This window comes from Artemia sp. Qi Xiang Cuo, chromosome 18 (assembly GCF_049724085.1).
Source record: "Artemia sp. Qi Xiang Cuo chromosome 18, ASM4972408v1, whole genome shotgun sequence".
Taxonomy (NCBI): domain Eukaryota; kingdom Metazoa; phylum Arthropoda; class Branchiopoda; order Anostraca; family Artemiidae; genus Artemia; species Artemia sp. Qi Xiang Cuo.
Genome location: NC_142811.1, coordinates 4,936,838 through 4,956,192, shown reverse-complemented (window position 1 = coordinate 4,956,192; position 19,355 = coordinate 4,936,838). Strand labels below are relative to the sequence as shown.

Sequence of the window (19,355 nt, the reverse complement as noted above, 5' to 3'; positions counted from 1 at the left end):
AAAAAAAGGAAGTAATTCCAAGAAATGCAAAATACTTCAAACCAAAACCATGTATTTTTCAGGGGGAGTTGGGGAAGTGCCGTCAGTACCGAGGACCAATAAATACACACCTTAGAGGGTTTGCGGACATACCCTTCTCCTAAATTGCGTACCCTGATTGGTTTCCCATTTAGAGACCATATGGCCAGGTTGGCATGAAAAAGCCAAATGAAGAAAGGGCTTAAGACCTTGACAGATAAACACTAAAAACTCACTGCAACCCCAAGACGTTTGAACATACTCCGCCTCCATCCCAATATATTCAAAGTTTCACTCTTTATTCCGTCCCATGGTTTCCAATTTCATTTAAATCTTCCCTATGACTTCCTCACGCCCCATTTCGAAAACCTAGTTTTCATTTGGCCCCTATTGATGGCTAAAAAATACAATATTTAATACAAAAAAAAAATCTCAAAAATATATTAAATTGCCGTCCTAGGTGTAGACGATAAAAATAAACAAAAGCTATAAACCCAACTCATAGTTAAAAGACGGTGATAAAACATACAAAAACCACTAACGTCATTTAGCCTCCAAAACCTTTGAGGCTCAAAAAGAGCCTTAATTAAAAACCTCTAAAGCTCATAAGAAACCTCTATATCATTTCTCCAAAGAAATTCAAATAAGACTGATAAAATAGGTTACGCATTACAATAACCTCTTAATAAAATATCGGCTTTTATTAAAAACATTTGTTCCACAAAATAAGTTTTTCAAAAAATAGTAAAGAACTCCAATAAGCCAAAAATGAGCAAAAACAGAATCCAATAATGTACCAAGCATAAAACTACCACAAATCAGCTTCAATAGATAAATGAAGTCCAAGACGAACAGAAATCAGAGGCAACGCTGTAGCGTTGCCTATAGTAAAGGCCATACGGCTCCCATGTTTTATTATTTTTTTTCTCAGAGGCACTTCATATGTAAGGGGTCGTCGCAGAAGCTTCAACTGGGGCCAATTCGATTGGAAATTGTGAGTTCCATTGCCCTTTTTAATAGTCGAAAATGATTTGAGGGCACATCGGGGCCCCCCCCACACTCATCATTTCCCCAAACACATCCAATCACAATTTTGAGATAGCCATTTTGTTCAGCGTAGTTGATTTCCAGGTATAAAATATATTTTTGAGGAGGATACTCCCCCACCACCCTCAAGGCAAGGGTTTTAAGTTACACCCTGGGGACATATAAGGTTTTTATAGAAGGCGTTGTCGTAGAAACTTCAAAACAGGCTCATTCGACTGGAAATTAAAGAGCAAGTGCCCTTTTTAATATTCGAAAGTGATTGGACTGTACCTAGCCCCCGCCCCCCCACACACCCATCATTTCCCCAAACACATCCAATCAAAATTTTGAGATAGCCATTTTGTTCAGCGTAGTTGATTTCCAGATAGAAAATATATTTTTGAGGAGGACACTCCTCCACAACCTTCAAGGCACGGGTTTTAAGTTATACCCTGGGGGCAAATAATGATCTTATAGAAGGCATTGTCATAGAAACTTCAAAAAAGGCTCATTCGATTGGAAATTCAAAGGGCTAGTGCCCGTTTTAATATTCAAAAGTGATTGGAGGGCAACTAGCCCCTCCCCCCGACGCCCATGATTCCCCCAAACACATCCAATCAAAATTTAGAGATGGCCATTTTGTTCAGCGTAGTTGATTTCCAGATAGAAAATATATTTTTGAGGAAGATACTCCCCCACAACCCTCAGGGCAAGGGTTTTAAGTTATGCCCTGGGGGCATATAAGGTTTTTATAGAAGGCGTTGTCGTAGAAACTTCAAAACAGGCTCATTCGATTGGAGAATAAAGGGCTAGTGCCTTTTTTAATAGTTGAAAGTGATTGGATTGTAACTAGCCCCCTTCCCCTCTCCCCCCACGCCCATCAATTCCCCAAACACATCCAATCAAAATTTTCAGATAGCCATTTTGTTAACCGTCCTTGTTTTGCAGATAGAAAATTTGTTTTTGAGGAGGACATTCCCCCACAACCCTCAGGGCAAGGGTTTTAAGTTCTGCCCTGGGGGCATATAGGGTTTTAATAAAAGGTGTTGTCTTAGAAACTTGAATAAAGGCTCATTCGAGTGGATATTAAAGGTCTAGTTCCCTTTTTAATAGTCAAGTGTGGTTGGAGTGCAACTAGCCTCCCCCCCACGCCTATCATTTCCCAAAACACATCCAATCAAAATTTTGAGACAGCCATTTTGTTCATAGTTGATTTCCAGATAGAAATTATGTTTTTGAGGAGGAGATTCCCCCACAGCCTTCAGAGCATGGGTTGTAAGTTATGCCCTGGGGGTATAAGGTTTTCATAGAAGGCGTTGTCATAGAAACTTAAAAATAGGCTATTCAATTGGACATTAAAAGGGCTAGTGCCCTTTTTAATAGTCAAAATTAATTGGAGGGCAATTAGCCCCTCCCCCCGACGCCCATCATTCCCCCAAACACATCCAATCAAAATTTTGAGATAGCCATTTTTGTTCAGCGGAGTTGATTTCCCAATCGAAAATATATTTTTGAGGAGGACACTCCCCAACAACCCTCATGGAAAGGGTTTTCAGTTCTGCCCTAGGGGCATATATGGTTTTTTTAGAAGGCGTTGTCGTAGAAACTTCAAAACATGCTCATTCGATTGGAAATTAAAGGGCTAGTGCCCTTTTTAATAGTCGAAAATGATTAGAGGACAACTAGCCCCCCACACGCCCATCAGTCCCCCAAACACATCCAATCAAAATTTTTAGATAGTCATTTTGTTCAGCGTAGTTGATTTCCAGATAGAAAATATATTTTTGAGGAGGAGACTCCCCCACAACCCTTAGGGCAAGGGTTTTAAGTTATGCCCTGGGGGCATATAAGGTTTTTATGGAAGGCGTTGTCGTAGAAACTTCAAAACATTCTCATTCGATTGGAAATTAAAGGGCTAGTGCCCTTTTTAATATTCGAAAATGATTGGAGGGCAACTAGCCCCCCCCACGCCCATCATTCCCCCAAACACAACCAATCAAAAATTTGAGATAGCCATTTTGTTCAGCGTAGGTGCTTTACAGATAAAAAATATGTTTTTTAGGAGGACACTCCCCCACAACCCTCAGGGCAAGGGTTTTAAGTTATGCCCTGGGGGCATATAACGTTTTTATGGAAGGCGTTGTCGTAGAAACTTCAAAACATGCTCATTTGATTGGAAATTAGAGGGCTAGTGTCCTTTTTGATAGTCAAAAATGATCGGAGGTCGACTAGCCCCCCCCCACGCCCCTTAGTCTCCAACAAACCTCCCATTGAACTTTAGCGATCCCAATTTTGGTTAGCGTAGGTAACTTCCACACACAAAATACATTTTAGAGGAGGAAACTCCCCCACAACCCTCAGGGCAAGGGTTTTAAGTTATGCCCTGGGGGTATATAACGTTTCTATAAAAGGCGTTGTCGTATAAACTTCAAAACAGGCTCATTCTTTTGGAAATTAAAGGGCTAGTGCCCTTTTTAATATTCGCAAATGATTGGAGTGCAACTAGCCCCCCCCCCTTACGCGCATCATTTCCCCAAACACACCCAATCAAAGTTTTGAAATATCCATTTTGTTCAGCGTAGTTGATTTCCAGATAGAAAATATGTTTTTGAGGAGGACACTCCCCTAGAACCTTCAGGGCAAGGGTTTTAACATATGCCCTGGGGGCATATAAGGTTTTTTATAGAAGGCGTTGTCGTAGAAACTTTAAAAAAGGCTCAGTCGATTCGAAATTCAAAGGGATAGTGCCCTTTTTAATAGTCGAAAGTGATTGGAGGGCAACTAGCCGCCCCCACGCCCATCAATCCCCCAAACACATCCAATCAAAATTTTGAGATAGCCATTTTGTTCAGCGTAGTTGATTTTCAGATAGAAAACATGTTTATGAGCAGGACAATCCCCCACAACCCTCAGGGCAAGGGTTTTAAGTTATGCCCTCGCAGCATATAAGGTTTTTATAGAAGGCGCTGTCGTAGAAACTTCAAAACAGGCACATTCAATTGGAAATTAAAGGGCTAGTGCCCTTTTTAATAGTCGAAAGTGATTGGGGGGGCAACTAGCCCCCCCACGCCCATCATTTCCCCAAACACATCCAATCAAACTTTTGAGATAGCCATTTGTTCAGTGTAGTTGATTTCCAGATAGAAAATATGTTTTTGAGGAGGACAGTCCCGCGCAACCCTCAGGGGAAGGGTTTTAAGTTCTGCCCTGGGGTAATATAAGGTTTTTATAGAAGGCGTTGTCGTAGAAACTTCAAAACAGGCACATTCAATTGGAAATCCAAAGGGCTAATGCCCTTTTTAATAGTCGAAATTGTTTTGAGGGCATATAGCCTCCCCCCCCCCCCACACCCGTCATTTCCCCAAACACATCCAATCAAAATTTTGAGATAGCCATTTTGTTCAGCATAGTTGATTTCCAGATAGAAAATATGTTTTTGAGGAGCACAATCCCCCGAAACCGCCAGGGCAAGGGTTTTAAGTTATGCCCTGGGGGCATATAAGGTTTTTATAGAAGGTGGTGTCGTAAGAAATTCAAAACCTGCTCATTTGATGGGACTTTTCCGGGGCTAGTGCCCTTTGTTATATTCGAAAGTGATTTGAGGGCAACCAACCCCCCTCTTATGTCCACCTTTCCCACAAACGTATCCAATCAATATTGTGATATATCCATTTTATTAAACGTAGTTTTAAGTTCTGGAAATTAGGTCTTTGAGGATTACAACTCCCCCAAAGCCCTCAGGGCAAGGGTTGTAATTTAAGGATTCTCAGAATCCTTCATATTATTTCTTATGGAAGGGACGCTCGTATTAACTTTAGAGAGGGCTCATTTGATTGAAAATTGAAAGTTCTTGTTCACTTTTTAAGAGTCAAAAGAGATTGAAGGGCAACTAGCCCCTCTCCCTCCTCCACGCCCTCAATGCATCAGATAAAAATTTTGAGATAGACATTTTGTTAAAATAGTTCAAAGTTCTGATAACAAAAACTCCGGTGTCGACACAGCCCGCCAGGGCCCAGGGGTAGGCGTTGTAAGTTATGCCCTGGGGCATAACTTATTAAGGGGGGTTTATAAGTTATGGGAAGGGGTTTTGTATGGGAAAAACGCCTAGAAAATCGATTATAATTATCCAATTATGAGGTTAAGATACATACTCTGTGATAGATGCAAAATTGCTTTGGCACACAAATTCCTATTAAGGTCAATTCCAAACAGTGGTGATCCTTTTGTGTCAGCAATTGAAATGGTCTACCATTTCACAGGTATTTGTATCTCCTGAGCTTGAGTTTAAAATGGCCTTTACTTTTCTTTGAAAAACTTTTCTTTGAAATTTTTTTTTTTAATTAATTTTTGTTCGTTTTTGATTGCAAAAAGTTTCAAGTTTTTATGGCATGGGGGAGGGGGTGCTTACTGTGCGATTATTCTTGACTATAAAAAACGGATCTAGAACTTTCAATTTAAATCGCATTAGGCTTTTTTCAAAGTCTATACGATTACCTCTTTGATAAAAACCTTATACATGAAGAATAGACAGCTTGCATAACTTGTGGACAGCGATTGACAACAATGAATGGATTAAAAAAATAGCTCCAACAAGGGGGTAAAACTATATTTGTCTTGACCAATCTTGAAAAGAACTAATAAATTAAACTGAATATTTGATGCATAATGATATTAATTGCTAAAAGCTCATCAGTTCAAAATTTTACTGTAATTTTAACATTTATTTTCAATATTAAGTACAAAAGAAAACATTTGTAATATAATTCGTTTTCAGTAAAGCGCCAATGACGCAGTAGTTTTAGGCTTCTTTAGTGAGACGATACCCAAACTCTTGTTTGTAGTTATTTTTATTCGATTCAAACTTGATTTACATATTCAATTTAAGTTTCACTCGTTTTAAGATTTATTTATTCATTTACATTAATATCTATTGTATGTTTGTTCGCATTAATGGTTTATTTAATTTCTGTTCGTTTTAAGTTTCATTTATACTTTAAAAGCAAAACATTTGTTTTCGTTTTAAGCTTGATTTTCATATTCAATCTAAGCATTACTCGCTTTAAGATCTATTTATTCATTTATATTATTACTTGTTGTATGTTTTTTGCTTCGATTGTTTATTTAATTTCTGTTCGTTTTGGGTTTCATTTATTCTTTAATAGTAATTTCTGGTCGTTTTGAGTTTGAATTTTAGCAGGTATTTGTATCTCCTGAGCTTAAGTTTAAAATGGCCGTTACTTTTCTTTTAAAAACTTATTTTTCGGAAAGTTTCTTTTAATTAATTATAATAAATAACCGAGTATAACGCAAAACGATCAGAAATTATTATGAGTAGGGCTAAAAAACCCTACGTTTTCTAAAAGCCAGAACATAATTTGCACTTTACTGAAAAAGTTGATTTTTAATGTTTTCACTTTTATAACTTTAATACCTAAAAACGAATTAAGATTTTAAGGAATAAATAATAGCATATGTATGTTAAACTGACAATGCAAATTCATTCATATTTTTTTCAGTAAAGTTAAAATTATGTTCTGGCTTTTAGAAAACCCAATGGCTTTTAGAAAAACATGCAAATTATGTTCTGGCTCCTTCAACACATGATAAAATTTTTTTATTAATACCATCGACCGCTCCTGAAGCATTTCTCATACGTTCTCTTGACAACCTATGTGGGCATAGTGTGTTTTGACTTAATTCAATACGGTTTTAAATTTTCCCCTTAATACCCTTAGCTTTAGTAACAGTAGTAGTAGTACCAGTAGTTATAGTCGAGAACACAAATTGTATGTTCTGTTCTTTTCGAGGATCGGAACTCTTCATCTAGAAATAACTGGAATTACGACTTCTAGAGGAACGATTCGGTGACCAGAAATGGGTTTTGCCAGGTATCTAGGTGTACTTTGGACAAAAACCTCTCCTTTTTACACCACATCCAGGCTGTGGAACTGAAACTCTCCCGCAATCTTGGCATTATCAGAAAACTGAGGCAGCCATTTCCACAAACAACCCTTCGTCTACTTTACAATGGACCTCTGAAACCTCATCTCCAATATTGTGCAACAATTTGACAGTCAACGTTCAAATCACACTTGAAGAGACTTGACTCAATCCATAGGTGTGCACTGAAAATAATTGGAAGTATAGATGACTGTCTCTCTTGGTTCACTCTACCGTCTGTCGTGCTCAGTTTGTGTTTTTAGGTTTTTCATCTCCGTTCCGCTATCTCTTTAGGTTGATATCTGAACAACATGATCAAAACACCCGGTCTGCTCTTGACATCCGGGTGAGACGAACACCAACGATACGCTCGGTTTTTCCCTAGATGTGACTTGCGCTATAGAGTGGAATATGATTCCGCAAGAGCTGAGATGCAAGAGCTCACTAAGTCCTTCAAAATAATTTAACGAAATATTTAGTGAAAGGTCAATTAATTAGACGTTAATTTGGATTAAAACAAGTTTAGTATTTAAGATTATTTTTATTATTTTATAGTATTTTAGGGGAGGTGATTGTGCTTCCGGGGGAGGGAGGAACCCAATAGTTAAGGAAATAATGAGTAATTGGAGAGGAGGCGTGTGGTTGTCTTGGGAGTGAAGTGAGATCCAGTAGTATGCTAGAATGCACTACTGAAGGTGATTGCGTAATATGCCTTACCAGGGTCATTTGCCTATTACAATGAACTCTAAATGCACTCCTGGTCGTGATTGCGTTTAGTTGAAAATATACATGCACTTTCACAAGCCGATATAGCCTACGAGTTTTTTTTTTAGGTTAAATCCGTGTCAGAAAAACCGGTGTGTCTTTTTTAGTCAAGACTAGTTTGTTAGGAATGTGTCGTTGCTAAAGCTAACTCTAATTGGAAAAAAGGGGTATAAAGCTTTTTTTTTTTGATAAGAATTGCACAATGAATGTATCGTTTGACATGGGCATTTTTTATGAGCCAATCAGAGGTTGTTCAATATACGATAACTTGATTTGTGGTTGGGATTTGAATAAAAGAAATGGTTATGTTATTTTCTTGCGTGTATAGGAATTCCCATGTCATGTGCTTGCATGTATAGTAATCCCCTTGTTATTTGCTTTCTTGTATAGGAATTCCCTTGTTATTTTATTGCGTGTATAGTAATTAAAATGTTATTTGCTTGCATGTATAGGAATTCCCATGTTATTTGCTTGCGTGTATAGGAATTCCCATGTTATTTGCTTGCATGTATAGGAATTCCCTTGTTATTTGCTTGCATGTATAGGAATTCCCATGTTATTTGCTTGCGTGTATAGGAATTCCCTTGTTATTTGCTTGCATGTATAGGAATTCCAATGTTATTTGCTCGCGTGTATAGGAAGTCGCTAGTTATTGTCTTGAGTGTATTGGAATTACCATGTTATGTTAGTGCATTTTTAGTTCTTCACTGGTTATTTGCTTGCTAGTATATGAATGCCCATTTTATGTGCTTTCTTTTAGATGACTTCCCAGGTTTTTTGCTTTCGTGTATAGGAATCATCTTGTTATTTGATTGCATATATATTTACTGACTTGTTTTTTGCGTGCGTGTATAGGAATTCCCGTGCTATTTGCTTGCATGTATAGGAAATCCCATGTTATTTGCTTGCATGTATAGGAATTCCCATGTTATTTGCTTGCGGGTATAGGAATTCGCATGTTATTTGCTTGCGTGTATAGGAATTCCCATGTTATTTGCTTGCGTGTATAGGAATTCCCATGGTATTTGCTTGCATTTATAGGAAATCCCATTTTTTTTTCTTTCATGTATAGGAATTCCCACTTTATTTTGCTTGCTTGTATAGGAATTCCCATGTTATTTGCTTGCATGTATAGGAATTCCCATGTTATTTGCTTGCATGTATAGGAATTCCCATGCTATTTGCTTGCGTGTATAGGAATTCCCATGCTATTTTAAGGGCTTATGTCCCCTCCCATGCTATTATAAGAGTTCATGTCCCCTTCCTATGCTATTCCAGGAGCTTATGTTCCTTCCTATGCTATTTTAAGGGCTTTTCCGAAATTTTTTTGTTAAATAAGTAGTTCTTGTATCTTTTAAAAGAGCTTTACGGGGTTTGAGCGACTCGATTGTCTGAGTCCGTGTGATTTTCTTTACTTGGTGCCCGTTAAAAACGAAATTTTTGTTCTAAATAAGTAGTTTTTGTATCTTTTAAAAGAGCTTTAAGGGGTTTGACTGAATCAATTGCCTGATTCCACGTTGTTTTTCTATACTTATTGCTCATTAAAAACGAAGTTTTTGTGTTAAATAAGTAGTTTTTGTATCTTTTAAAATAGCTTTAAGGGGTTTGAGAGACTCAGTTGCTTGATTCCGTGTGGTTTTTCTCTACTTAGTGCTCATTAAAAATGAAGTTTTTGTGTTAAATAAGTTGTTCTTGTATCTGTTAAAAGAGCTTTTGTATCTTTTAAAAGAGCTTTAAGGGGTTTGAGAGACTCTGTTGCCTGATTCCGTGTGGTTTTTCTTTACTTAGAGCTCATTAAAAACGAAATTTTTGTTGTAAATAAGTAGTTCTTGTATCTTTTAAAATATCTTTACGGTGTTTGAGAGACTCTGTTGCCTGATTCCGTGTGGTTTTTCTTTACTTGATACCCATTAAAAACAAAATTTAGGATTTATGTTAAATAAATAATTCTTATACATTTTAAAATAGCTTTACGGGATTTGAGAGACTCTATAATGCAGTAGTTTTTCAGTAAAGACACTCGATATCCTAAAAGTGTTTAATTCAAACTTTTTTAAAACTTCGAAATTTTTCAACTTTATTATTTTTTTCTTTTTGTACATTACTTAAAATGTCAAAATATGCTTACAGTTCTAACAATTGCGCTCTGTGATTGGTCAGAGACAGGATGTGATTTTCCCACTGGTATTCTATGACCGCTTATTGAGACTACCTAATCTATTGCATGTATTAAATCAGTATTGTTTACGCAGTGGAACGATAAACACATAAGTCATATCTTTAAAAAAAAGTGAAGATGGAGCATTTTAATAAAGTGTGTTTACATAACAAGGTTATTGTAGCATTGAATGCCGACATAGAGAAGTATTTAAACTTTGAAACAAGTACAGCTGGTAGCACTATTGGAAATGTATGCATGCATTGTCATGACATTAATTAATTAAATTTATTTGGAATTCCGAAAATATTAAACTCTTATGTTTGTGTTTATGATAGATTGAGATATCCAGAGATGATTTCACTCAAAGAGAATGCCAACATAACAATAATACTTTATGATAGAGGAAAACTGCTTGCTACTGTTGCAGTTTACACATTATCTACTGATACAACCAATCGTCACCTTTCGGGTATTAGCATTCAACGGAAGATCAATAAAAGAAAGGCCTGCTCTTCTACTAATATCGTAAACCATATCTTGTCTACGTGCCGAAACTGTTACCTGTGTAAAAATAATGTGATAATAGACAGTGAAATTGCCACAAAAATAAAAAGGGCATTGTCATAAAATATCACAATGGAATATAAAGATGAATCGATGAAAAACAAAGCACCAGCAAACGTTACTGCCATTGATCAAACAGTCATTGAACCAAATAATACCAAAGACGAAAAGCATATTGAACCTGTTGATGAGACACGAGTAAAAACTGTGTATGACTCAAAATGGAATAATGATTATTCTACTGATTACGAACTAAGAGAAGACAATAGCTACAATATCAAGAGAGAACATGGTGAACTATTTTATGGAACAGATTCAAAATGTCCAAGGTTAATCATTGATATTAATAATGTATCATAATATATTCTTTGTATTAATATTCTACATAGCATTATTTCATTAAAAATATATTATGCATTACATTGTTATGTGTTCATTATTTTTAGAGTAAGCTATTATATCAAACGTTTAGAATGTCTAATAAAACGTCGGAGATGTGAGAAAAGGAATTTGCATACATCTATTGTCAGACACATGGGATAACATTGACAAAATCTTGGTATCAGAATGAATAAATTATTTATCAACATCCGTTAATGGATATGTCATTATGAAAAAATTGTAAGTAAGTTAGTAAGTAACAAACTCTTTCTTGAATTCAACTATTGTATGCGCAATAAATAAGTTTAATAAATGAAATTATGAAAAAAAAATGTAATTAAGCCGCAAACTCTTCTTGATGTTGTCAATTTGATAACAAATACAGATATTTAACTTAAGGAATTATCCACAATTGTAATAAATTATCGAAACATTTCAATACTTCGATAAATTTATATATAAAAAAGACATTTCATTCAAGAAATTATGACAAAATTCATAGTAGGTAACAAACTCTTTCTCGAAGTCACCTCTTGGGTACACTATGCAGAAATTTCATTTAAGAAATTTGAAAAAATTTTAAGCAAGTAACAAACTCTTTCCTGAAGTCACCTCTTGGATACACAATGCAGAAACTTCATTTAAGAAACTATAAAAAAAAATGTAAGTAAGTAAGTAACAAATTCTTTCTTGAAGTCAACTCTTGGCTACACAATACAGAAATTTCATTAAAGAAATCATGAAAAAATTGTAAGTAGCAAATTGTTTCTTGAATTCGCCTGCTGGATAAACAAAGACATTTCGTTCAAGAAATTATGACAAAATTCTAAGTAAGTAACAAACTCTATATTGTTTTCACGTCTTAGATATACGATGTAGAAATTTCATTCAAGAAATTATGAAAAAATTCTCAGTAAGTAACAATTTCTTTCTTGAAGTCCCCTCTTGGATATAAAATACGGAAATTTCATTCAAGAAATTATGAAAATATTCTTAGGTAAGTAACAAACTCTTTATTGATTTGACATCTTGGATACACAATACAAATACTTCATTCAAGAAAATATGAAAAAATCGCAAGTAAGTAAAAAAAACTCTCTATTGTTTAAACCTCTTGGATATACAATACGGAAATTTATTCAATAAATTATTAATAAATTGCATGCAAGTAACAAACTCTTTCCTGAAGTCCGCTCTTGGATACACAATGTAGAAACTTCATTTAAGAAACTATGAAAAAATTGTAAGTAAGTAGCCAATTCTTTCTTGAATTCCCCTCTTGGATAAATAAAAAAAGACATTTCATTCAAGAAATTATGACGAAACTCTAATTATGCAACAAACTCTTTCTTGAAGTTACCTCATGGATACACAATGGAGAAATTTCATTTAAGAAATTATCAAATATTGTAAGTAAGTAGCAAATTTCTTTCAAAAATATGTTAATACGTTTAAGCAATAAATATCTTTAAGCTTAACCTGTCTTTATTCTTTAGAATAGTTTTATTTATTTCATTAAATTATGAAGAAATTGTAAGTAAGTAACAATAGCTTTCTTGAATTCGCTTCCTGAACACAATACAGATATTTAATTCAAGAAGTCATAATAAAATCGCAAGTAAGTAATAAAGTCTTTATTGTTTTCACCTATTGGATACACAATACCGAAATTTCATTCAAGAAATTATGAAGGAATTGTAAATAGGTAACACACTCATGTTACCTCATGGATAAACAATGCAGAAATTTTATTTAAGAAATTATCAAAAATTGTAAGTAACTAGCAAATTCTTTCTTGAATTCGCCTCCTGGGTAAATAAAAAAGACAGTTCATTAAAGAAATTAAAATTGTAATTAAGTAGCAAATTCTTTCTTGAATTCGCCTGCAGAATAAATAAAAAATACATGTAATTCAATAAACTATGACAAAATTCTAAGTATGTAACAAACTCTATATTGTTTTAAAGACTTACATAAACGAAGAAGAAATTTAATTCACGAAAGTATGAAAAAATTATCAGTAAGTAGCAATTTCTTTCTTGAAGTAAAATATTCTATACACAATACTGAAATTTAATTTAATAATTTATGAAAAAATTTTAAGCAAGTAACAAAATATTTACTGAATTCAACTCTTGGATAAACAAAAAAGAAAATACATTTAAGAAAATATGAAAAAATTGTAAGTAAGTAACAAATTCTTTCTTGAAGTCACATCTTGGATACACAATACAGAAATTTCATTAAAGAAATTATAAAAAAATTGTAAGTAAGTAGCAAATTCTTTCTTGAATTCACCTGCTGGATAAACAAAGACATTTTGTTCAAGAAATTATTACAAAATTCTAAGTAACAAACTCATAATTGTTTTCACGACTTAGATACACGATGTAGAAATTTAATACAAGAAATTATGAAGAAATTCTCAGTAAGTAACAATTTCTTTCTTGAAGTCAACTCTTGGATACACAATACGGAAATTTCATTCAAGAAATTATGAAAATATTTGTAAGTAAGTAACAAACTCTTTTTGTTTTCACCTCTTGAATATACACAACAGATACTTCATTCAAGAAATTATGAAAACATCGCAAGTAAGTAACGCTTTTTTCTCTTTATCACAAACAATTTTCACTTAGCTACACGATGTAGAAATTTAATTCAAGAAATTATGAATAAATTCTCAGTAAGTAACAATTTCTTTCTTGAAGTCAACTCTTGGATACACAATACGGAAATTTCATTGAAGAATTTCATGACTTAGATACACGATGTAGAAATTTGATTCAAGAAATTATGAAAAAATTCTCAGTAAGTAACAATTTCTTTCTCGAAGTCAACTCTTGGATACACAATACGAAAATTTCATTTAAGAAATTCTAAAAAAATTGTAAACAAGTAACAAACTCTTTCTTGAAGTTACCTCTTGGATACACAATGCAGAAACTTCATTTAAGAAACTATGAAAAAATTGTAAGTAAGTAACAAATTCTTTCTTGAAGTCAGCTCTTGGATACACAATACAGAAATTTCATTAAAGAAATTATGAAAAAATTGTAAGTAAGTAGCAAATTCTTTCTTGAATTCACCTGCTGGATAAACAAAAAGACATTTCGTTCAAGAAATTATTACAAAATTCTAAGTAAGTAACAAACTCTTAATTTTTTTCACGACTTAGATATACGATGTAGAAATTTAATTCAAGAAATTATGATGAAATTCTCAGTATGTAACAAACTCTTTTTTTGATTTCACCTCTTGGATATACAGTACAGACTTCATTCAAGAAATTATGAAAAAATCGCAAGTAAGTAGCTTTTTTTTCAACTTCATTTAAGAAACTATGAAAAAATTGTAAGTAAGTAACAAATTCTTTCTTGAAGTCACCTCTTGGATACAAAATACATAAATTTCATTAAAGAAATTATGAAAAAATTGTAAGTAAGTAGCAAATTCTTTCTTGAATTCACCTGCTAGATAAACAAAAAGACATTTCGTTCAATAAATTATGACAAAATTCTAAGTAAGTAACAAACTCTTTATTGTTTTCACGACTTAGATATACGATGTCGAAATTTAACTCAAGAAATTATGATGAAATTCTCAGTATGTAACAAACTCTTTTTTTGATTTCACCTCTTGGATATACAGTACAGACTTCATTCAAGAAATTATGAAAAAATCGCAAGTAAGTAGCTTTTTTTTTCTCTTTATCACAAACAATTTTCACTTAGCTAAACGATGTAGAAATTTAACTCAATAAATTATGAAAAAATTCTCAGTAAGTAACAATTTCTTTTTTTTCTCTTTATCACAAACAATTTTCACTTAGCTACACGATGTAGAAATTTAATTCAAGAAATTATGAAAAAATTCTCAGTAGGTAACAATTTCTTTCTTGAAGTCAACTCTAGGATCACGTTTTCAACCAGACTGGTTTTTTAGACAACACACCCACGGAGATGACACGGAGAGATATCCAAAAAGTTGGGTTGATCTAGGTTCACTTAGAGTGGGGCGCCACGCTAAGTGAACCTAGATCAACGCAACTTTTTGGATATCTCTCTCACTATGACTCTGTTTGTGTGTCGTGTCTGTGTGTTTCTCGTCTCTATGTGTGTGTGTGTGTCATCTCTGTGGGTGCGTTGTCTAAAAAACTAGTCTGGTTGAAAACGTGGAGTTTTCGTACTGCTCACTTTTTTGCAATGTGTAGGAACCAGTGGGGAATCCCCGCTCGTTTGGAAAGGTGCCAAGGAAAGGTATGCAAATAGCATGTAGTTTCAAAACGTGACTCTGTTTGTGTGTCGCGTCTGTGCGTGTCTCGTCTCTATGTGTGTGTCATCTCCGTGGGTGTGTTGTCTAAAAAACCAGTCTGGTTGAAAACGTGATCCTAGAGTTGACTTCAAGAAAGAAATTGTTACCTACTGAGAATTTTTTCATAATTTCTTGAATTAAATTTCTACATCGTGTAGCTAAGTGAAAATTGTTTGTGATAAAGAGAAAAAAAAGAAATTGTTACTTACTTAGAATTTTTTCATAATTTCTTGAGTTAAATTTCTACATCGTTTAGCTAAGTGAAAATTGTTTGTGATAAAGAGAAAAAAAAAGCTACTTACTTGCGATTTTTTCATAATTTCTTGAATGAAGTCTGTACTGTATATCCAAGAGGTGAAATCAAAAAAAGAGTTTGTTACTTACTGAGAATTTCATCATAATTTTTTTAATTAAATTTCTACATCGTATATCTAAGTCGTGAAAACAATTAAGAGTTTGTTACTTACTTAGAATTTTTTCATAATTTCTTGAACGAAATTTCTTTTTGTTTATCCAGCAGGTGAATTCAAGAAAGAATTTGCTACTTACTTACAATTTTTTCATAATTTCTTTAATGAAATTTCTGTATTGTGTATCCAAGAGGTGACTTCAAGAAAGAATTTGTTACTTACTTACAATTTTTTCATAGTTTCTTAAATGAAGTTGAAAAAAAGCTACTTACTTGCGATTTTTTCATAATTTCTTGAATGAAGTCTGTACTGTATATCCAAGAGGTGAAATCAAAAAAGAGTTTGTTACTTACTGAGAATTTCATCATAATTTCTTGAATTAAATTTCTAAATCGTATATCTAAGTCGTGAAAAAAGTTAAGAGTTTGTTACTTACTTAGAATTTTTTCGTAATTTCTTGAACGAAATATCTTTTTGTTTATCCAGCAGGTAAATTACAGAAATAATTTGCTACTTACTTACATTTTTTTCATAATTTCTTTAATGAAATTTATGTATTTTGTATCCAAGAGGTGACTTCAAGAAAGAATTTGTTACTTACTTACAATTTTTTCATAGTCTCTTAAATGAAGTTTCTGCATTGTGTATCCAAGAGGTGACTTCAGGAAAGAGTTTGTTACTTGCTTACAATTTTTTCATAATTTCTTAAATGAAATTTTCGTATTGTGTATCCAAGAGTTGACTTCAAGAAAGAAAGAAATTGTTACTTACTGAGAATTTTTTCATAATTTCTTGAATTAAATTTCTACATCGTGTATCTAAGTCATGAAATTCTTCAATGAAATTTCAGTATTGTGTATCCAAGAGTTGACTTTAAGAAAGAAATTGTTACTTACTGAGAATTTTTTCATAATTTCTTGAATTAAATTTCTACATCGTGTAGCTAAGTGAAAATGGTTTGTGATAAAGAGAAAAAAAAGTTACTTACTTGCGATTTTTTCATAATTTCTTTAATGAAGTATCTGTACTGTATATTCAAGAGGTGAAAACAAAGAGTTTGTTACTTACTTACAAATATTTTCATAATTTCTTGAATGAAATTTCCCTATTGTGTATCCAAGAGTTGACTTCAAGAAAGAAATTGTTACTTACTGAGAATTTCTTCATAATTTCTTGAATTAAATTTCTACATCGTATATCTAAGTCGTGAAAACAATTATGAGTTTGTTACTTAGAATTTTGTAATAATTTCTTGAACAAAATGTCTTTGTTTATCCAGCAGGTGAATTCAAGAAAGAATTTGCTACTTACTTACAATTTTTTCATAATTTCTTTAATGAAATTTCTGTATTGTGTATCCAAGATGTGACTTCAAGAAATAATTTATTACTTACTTACAATTTTTTCATAGTTTCTTAAATGAAGTTTCTGTATTGTTTATCCAAGAGGTGACTTCAGGAAAGAGTTTGTTACTTGCTTACAATTTTTTCATAATTTCTTAAATGAAATCTCCTTATTGTGTATCCAAGAGTTGACTTCAAGAAAGAAACTGCTACTTATTGAAAATGTTTTCCTAATTTCTTGAATTAAATTTCTACATCGTGTATGTAAGTCATGAAAACAATATAGAGTTTTTTAATTCCTTGTAATTTTGCCATAATTTCTTGAACGAACCGTCTTTTGTTTATCCAGCAGGCGAATTCAAGAAAGAATTTGCTACTTACTTACAATTTTTTAATAATTTCTTTAATGAACTGTCTATTTTATTTACCCAGGGGGCCAATTGAAGAAAGAATTTGCTACTTACTTACAATTTTTGATAATTTCTTAAATGAAATTTCTGCATTGTGTATCCATGAGGTAACATGAGTGTGTTACCTATTTACAATTCCTTCATAATTTCTTGAATGAAATTTCAGTATTGTGTGTCCAATAAGTGAAAACAATAAAGACTTTATTACTTGCTTGCGATTTTATTATGATTTCTTGAATTAAATATCTGTATTGTGTCCAGGAAGCGAATTCAAGAAAGCTATTGCTACTTACTTACAATTTCTTCATAATTTAATGAAATGCTTAAAGTTATTCTGAAGAATAAAGACGGGTTAAGCTTAAAGATATTTATTGCTTAAACGTATTAACATATTTTTGAAAGAATTTGCTACTTACTTACAATTTTTGATAATTTCTTAAATGAAATTTCTGAATTGTGTATCCATGAGGTAACTTCAAGAAAGAGTTTGTTTCTTAATTAGAATTTCGTCATAATTTCTTGAATGAAATGTCTTTTTTTGTTTATCCAAGAGGCAAATTCAAGAAAGAATTTGTTACTTACTTACTTACAATTTTTTCATAGTTTCTTAAATGAAGTTTCTGCATTGTGTATCCAAGAGGTGACTTCAGGAAAGAGTTTGTTACTTGCTTACAGTTTCTTCATAATTTATTGAATGAAATTTCCGTATTGTATATCCAAGAGGTGAAAACAATAAATAGTTTTTTTTTTACTTACTTGCGATTTTTTCATAGTTTATTGAATGAAGTATCTGTATTGTGTATCCAAGATGTGAAATCAATAAAGAGTTTGTTACTTACTTACAAATATTTTCATAATATCTTAAATGAAATTTCCGTATTGTGTATCCAAGAGGGGACTTCAAGAAAGAAATTGTTACTTACTGAGAATTTTTTCATAATTTCTTGAATGAAATTTCTACATCGTATATCTAAGACGTGAAAACAATATAGAGTTTGTTACTTACTTAGAATTTTGTCATAATTTCTTGAACGAAATGTCTTTGTTTATCCAGCAGGCGAATTCAAGAAACAATTTGCTACTTACTTACAATTTTTTCATGATTTCTTTAATGAAATTTCTGTATTGTGTAGCCAAGAGTTGACTTCAAGAAAGAATTTGTTACTTACTTACTTACATTTTTTTTATAGTTTCTTAAATGAAGTTTCTGCATTGTGTATCCAAGAGGTGACTTCAGGAAAGAGTTTGTTACTTGCTTAAAATTTTTTCAAATTTCTTAAATGAAATTTCTGCATAGTGTACCCAAGAGGTGACTTCGAGAAAGAGTTTGTTACTTACTATGAATTTTGAAATAATTTCTTGAATGAAATGTCTTTTTTATTTATCCAGGAGGTGAATTCAAGAAAGAATTTGCTACTTACTTACAATTTTTGATAAGTTCTTAAATGAAATTTCTGCATTGTGTATCCAAGAGGTGACTTCAAGAAAGAGTTTTTTACTTACTTACAATTTTTATTTTCATAATTTCCTTAATTAAATTTCTGTATTGTGTATCCAAGAGGTGAATTCAAGAAAGAGTTTGTTACTTACTTACTCACTTACAATTTTTTCATAATGACATATCCATTAACGGATGTTGATAAATAATTTATTCATTCTGATACCAAGATTTTGTCATTGTTATCCCATGTGTCTGACAATAGATGTATACAAATTCCTTTTCTCACATCTCCGACGTTTTATTAGACATTCTAAACGTTTGATATGCTAGCTTACTCTAAAAATAATGAACACATAACAATGTAATGCATTATATATTTTTAATGAAATAATGCTATGTAGAATATTAATACAAAAAATATATTATGATACATTATTAATATAAATGATTAAATTTTGACATTTTGATTCTGTTACATATAATAGTTCACCATGTTCTCTCTTGATATTATAGCTATTGTCTTATCTTAGTTCGTAATCAGTAGAATAATCATTATTCCATTTTGAGTCATACACAGTTTTT

General features: G+C 32.6%; 1 protein-coding gene across 3 annotated transcripts in view; it reads right to left on the bottom strand.

Moving 5' to 3' along the window:
- Positions 1–19,355, bottom strand: part of jbug (filamin-type immunoglobulin domains fbug) — a 367,002-nt gene that overhangs the window by 35,187 nt on the left and 312,460 nt on the right. The gene's annotated exons all lie outside the window — the stretch shown is intronic.